The following is a 6,000-nucleotide window of genomic DNA, read 5'->3' as shown; positions in this document are numbered from 1 at the left end:
TCTTCAGCCAGAGAGTGGTGGGCCTGTGGAATTCATTGCCGCAGAGTGCAGTGGAGGATGGGACGCTAAATGTCTTCAAGGCAGAAATTGATAAATTCTTGATGTCACAAGGAATTAAGGGCTACGGGGAGAATGAGGGTAAATGGAGTTGAAATGCCCATCAGCCATGATTGAATGGCGGAGTGGACTCAATGGGCCGAATGGCCTTACTTCCGCTCCTATGTCTTATGGTCTTAAGTTTAGTGCAACATGATTTCCCACGCACAAGGCCATGTTGACTATCCCTAATCAGTCCTTGCCTTTCCAAATACATGTACATCCGGTCCCTCAGGATTCCCTCCAACAACTTGCCCACCATCGAAGTCAGGCTCACTAGTCTATAGTTCCCTGGCTTGTCCTTATCACCCTTTTTAAACAGTGGCACCACGTTCGCCAACCTCCAGTCTTCCGGCAACTCACCTGTGACTATCGATGATACAAATATCTCAGCAAGAGGCCTTGCAATCATGTCCTTAGCTTCCCACAGAGTTCTAGGATACACCTGATCAGGTCCCGGGGATTTATTCACTTTTATGTGTTTCAAGATATCCAGCACTGCCTCCTCTGTAATATGGACATTTTTCAAGATGGTACTATCTATTTCCCTACATCCATATCTTCCGTTTCCTTTTCCACAGTAAATACTGATGCAAAATACTCATTTAGTGTCTCCCCTATCTCCTGCGCCTCCACATAAAGGCTGCCTTGCTGATCTTTGAGGGGCCATATTTGCTCACTTGTTACCCTTTTGTCCTTAATGTATTTGTAAAAACCCTTTGGATTCTCCTTTACTCTATTTGCCAAAGCTATCTCATGTCCCCCTTTTGTCCTCCTGATTTCCCTCTTAAGTATACTCCTACTGCCTTTGTACCCTTCTAAGGATTCATTCAACCTAACTTGTCTATACTTGACATGTGCTTCCTTCTGTTTTTTAACCAAACTCTCAATTTCTTTAGTCATCCAGTATTCCCTACAACTACCAGCCTTTCCTCTCACCCTAGCAGGAATATACTTTCTCTGGATTCCCGTTATCTCATTTCTGAAGGTTTCCCATTTTCCATGTGTCCCTTTACCTGCGAACATCTGTCCCCAATCAGCTTTTGAAAGCTCTTGCCTAATACCGTCAAAATTAGCCTTCATCCAATTTATAACTTCAACTTTTAGATCTGGTCTATCCTTTTCCATCACTACTTTAAATCTAATAGAATTATGGTCGCTGGCCCCGAAGTGCCCTGCCTTATTTCCCAAGAGTAGGTCAAGTTTTGCACCTTCTCTAGTAGGTACATCCACATACTGAATAAGAAAATTCTCCTGTACACACTTAACAAATTCCACACCATCTAAACCCTTAACACTATGGCAGTCCCAGTCAATGTTTGGAAAGTTAAAATCCCCTACCATAATCACCCTATTATTCTTAGAGAACTGAGATCTCCTCTAAAAATTTGTTTCTCAATTTCCCTCTGACTATTAGAGGGTCTATAATACAATCTCAATAAGATGATCATCCCTTTCTTATTTCTCAGTTCCACCCAAATAACTTCCCTGGATGTATTTCCAGGAATATCCTCCCTCAGCACAGCGGTAATGCTATCCCTTATCAAAAATTCCACGCCCCCATCTCTCTGGCCTCCCTTTCTATCCTTCCTGTAGCATTTGTATCCTGGAACATTAAGCTGCCAGTCCTGTCCATCCCTGAGCCATGTTTCTGTAATTTCTACAATATCCCAGCCCCATGTTCGTAACCATGCCCTGAGTTCATCTGCCTTCCCTGTTAGGCCCCTTGCATTGAAATAAATGTAGTTTAATTTATTAGTCCTACCTTGTTCTCTGCTTTGTCCCTGCCTGCCCTGACTGTTTGACTCACCTCCTTTCCCAACTGTACCAGAGTCAGATTCACCTCGTTCCTCACTATCTCCCTGGGTCCCACCTCCCCTCCTCAATTGTTTAAATTCTCCCAAGCAGGTCTAGCAAATTTCCCTGCCAGTATATTAGTCTCCTTCCAATTCAAGTGCAATCCATCCTTCTAGTGCAGGTCACCTCTATCCCAAAAGCAATTCCAGTGATCCAAAATGTGAACCCTTCTCCCCAGCACCAGCTCCTCAGCCACGCATTCATCTGCTCTATCCTCATATTCCTCCCCTCACTAGCTCACAGCACCAGGAGCAATCTCAAGGATCTCCTTTTTAAATTCCTGCCTAACTCTCTATATTCTCCCTTTAGAATCTCATCCTTTTCCCTTCCTACATTATTGGTTCCAATGTGTACAGTGACCTCCTGCTGGTCCTACTCCCATTGAGACCAATCTACACAGAAAAGAGTAACACACAGGCTGTAATCAGCCAGTGAAACAACAGTTCCTTAATGAGAACTGAGTTACACCTGAAACGCATTAGCTGTGTAGATCAGGCAGTTTAAAAATCAGTCCTCGTTTGCACTCCCTTTTTGATTTTCTGAAAAACCTTCTCCTCTGTTTTTGGCTGCACTTCAGTCCCATGCTCCTGATCTTTGGGCACCCGGTACGGAGGAAGGAGGGCAGGTCTGAAGACCTCCTTGTGGGTCTGCTGCTGGGCCTGGCCAAACTGGCCATCAACAGGTCCAGGCAGCGGGCCGTGGAGGGGGTCGTTAGGGCCAACTGCCTGCCCCTCTTCCGCGGTTACGTTAGAGCCCGGGTGTCCTTGGAGAAGGAGCACGCGGTGTCGACCAACACCCTGGAGTTGTTCAGGGAGAGGTGGGCACCGCAGGGAGTGGAGTGCATCATTTCTCCCTCCAATTCTATTTTGATTTAGTCCCTACCCTCCCTCTCACTGTTTTGATCACACAGCATTGCCCTTTGATGTGAAGGGCAGTGTTTGTCACTGGCCACCCGGGTTTTTTCCTATCTTCCTGGTGGTGGAATTTGAATAAAGATTTGTGCATTTTGTGTCTTTCACTGTGTCTCACACCTGCACACACACACCATGGGTGCTGGGGATAAAATAAGCACTACCGCACTTAGGTGGTAGTGTGGGGGTTTAAAAAAAAATAGAAAAAAGAGAAAAAAAAAACAAAAAACAAAACAGGAGTGTCACTGCCCTTTGATGTGAAGGGCAGTGTTTGTCACTGGCCACCCGGGTGTTTAAAAAAAAAGGAGTGTTACTGGCCAAACTGGGAAAAAAAAATAAAAAGGAATACCACCTCCTCGTGGGTCTGCTCCTGGGCCTGGCCAAACTGGCCATCAACAGGTCGAGGCAGCGGGCCGTGGACGGGGTCGTTAGGGCCGACTGCCTGCCCCTCTTCCGCGGTTACGTTAGGGCCCGGGTGTCTCTGGAGAAGGAGCACGCAGTGTCCACCAACACCCTGGAGTTGTTCAGGGAGAACAGCTTTATTTCCCCGTACGATTCTATTTTGATTTAATCCCTGCCCTCCCCTTCACTGTTTGATCACACAGCACTGCCCTTTGATGTGAAGGGCACTGCTTGTCACTGGCCACTCAGGTGTTTCCTTTCTTCCTGGTGATGGAAACTGCGTAAAGATTCGTGCACCTTGTGTCTTTCACTGTGTCTCACACCTCCACAAAAAGTGAAAAGGAATACCACCTCCTCGTGGGTCTGCTCCTGGGCCTGGCCAAACTGGCCATCAACAGGTCGAGGCAGTGGGCCATGAAGGGGGCTGTTATGGCCGATTGCTTGCCCCTCTTCCGTGCATATGTCAGAGCCCAGGTGTCCCTGGAGAAGGACTACACGGTGTCCACCAACACCCTCGAGGTTTTCAGGGAGAGGTGGGCACCGCAGGGAGTGGAGTGTATTATTTCCTCTTCTAACTCTATTTTGATTTCATCCCTGCCCTCCTCCTCACTATTTGATCACAAGGCATTGCCCTTTGAGAAGGACACTGCTTGTCACTGGCCACTCAGGTGTTTCCTTTCTTCCTGGTGGTGGAAAATGACTAAAGATTTGTACATCTGTTGTCTTTCACTGTATCTCACACCTGCACACACACTACATGGGTGCTGAGGAAAATACAAGCACAACCGCAGTTAGGCGGTAGTGTGGGGTTACAAAAATATATAAACAGGAGATTCAGAGAGTCTCCTGACTGCAGGGATTGACAAAAAAAAAGGAATACCAGTTAACCAACTGGCTAAATAATTCAGCCAGTTCAGGAATCGGGACTCCCAAAAAAATGCAGAAACCAATAGCAGCAGTAACACACTGGCTGTGGCCCAGCCAGCACAGAGTCAGTCCCCTAAACTGAGCAGATTCTAAATCTCCAGTTTGTATTCCTGATGAAGGGCTTTTGCCCGAAACATCAATTTTCCTGCTCCTCGCATGCTGCCTGAACTGCTGTGCTTTTCCAGCACCACTCTAATCTACAATGTTTGTCTCTGTCAGCCAGGGCTCCCTAATTGGACCAGGTTAACAGTCCCAATCAGGGGACTCATATTCTATGCGGTCCACCTGACTGACCTCATTACACTCACTACATCCCATGCAGAGGTACTTACTCATGAAGGCTAATGGAATGCTGGCCTTTATATCTAGAAGATTGGAATATAAGAATACAAAAGTTATGTTGCTGCTATTCAAAACTCTGGTTAGCTCCCACTTGAAGTGGCTGAGATGGTGGTGGAGAAGGTGGACTAGTCTGCTCTCAGCAACTTTCTTTTTTTTCTTTAGTTCTCTTTAGCTCTTTTTTCTTTTTTCTTCATTTTCTTTTCAGTCTGAGAGTGACGGGTGAAGAGGAGGCCTCTGCTGCAGCAGCAGCGACAGGAACACCAGGATAAGTCCACCCCAGCCCTGAGTCTCCTGGCAAGTGAGCAGCAAGTCCCTGGCTGATTCCTCTGGCCCAGGCTGAGGCCCCAGGTCCATAGCTATGCGTGGGAGCCTGAAGGAGAAGAAGTTACAGGGTCTCAGCACAACATGGCAGTGTCATCCTGTATGGAGTTCTTTTTCGGCTTCCAGGTATTCCAATAGCCTGGCAGGAGGTCTCATCCAGGAATTGTGGTGTCTGCCGGCATGATGGTCTTCTTCAGCAGAGGCTTCTGGCCCAGTATCCCAGCAGCCCTGCGTGGCCATCTTGTCCCAGAACAGCAGTCCCCTCCTGCTGCATCATCAGGTTATATCATCGTTCCTTAATTGGCTTTCCTTGGGCCCAGGTACCATTAAATGAATGGTGATGAGCTTTGGCTTAATTTTACTTCTTTTTATTACCATGTATGACTTCTGTCATTGATGTAGGTGCCATGGTGGGGCAACTTATAAAACTTTTCGTTGTATTTTTCATGTAAAAGTGCACATGACAATAAATTTTTATTCTATTTTATTCTATTCTGTGAGTAGATCTGAGCACCACACCTTGGGAACGATATATTGGTCTTGTAGGGAGTACGATATAGGTTCACAAGAGTGATACCTGGACTTCAGGGTTGTTATCATGACAAATTATATAAATTAGACCTATTTTCTCTAGAATTTAGAAGGTTAGGGAGTGAACTAATCCAAGTCTTCAAAATAGTAACAGGAAAAGACTTGGTGGATAACAATAAACTATTTTCCCTGGTTGGAAAATTCTAGAACTAGGGGACATTGTCTAGAAATGTAGGGCCAGACTGTTAGGAGAGATGTTAGGAAGCACTTCTACACACAAAAGATTACAGCGGCTTGGAACTCTCTTCTATAAATGGGAGTTGATGCTAATACGTTGTTAACTTTAATTCTGAGATAAGATAATTTTTTTCTTAAGCAAATGGATTAAGGGATATGGCCCAAAGGCAGGGAAATGGAGTTACATCACACATCAGCCATGATTTCACAGAATAGCACAACAGGCTCAGACTGCTGTTCCTATGACAAGAGTGTCGGAGAAATTAGCCCAATACGGCAGAGACCACACAAACCAAATCGGGTGAAATTGACATGCTGTTTATTATAAACCATATCGCTGGAAGAGAAATTGACTAGGCTGACCCAGAACTGACAG

Source organism: Chiloscyllium plagiosum, unplaced genomic scaffold, assembly GCF_037043375.1.
Source record: "Chiloscyllium plagiosum isolate Xiang-an unplaced genomic scaffold, Cpla_swu_hap1 HiC_scaffold_34, whole genome shotgun sequence".
Lineage (NCBI taxonomy): Eukaryota > Metazoa > Chordata > Chondrichthyes > Orectolobiformes > Hemiscylliidae > Chiloscyllium > Chiloscyllium plagiosum.
Note: the sequence above shows the minus strand (reverse complement) of the source record.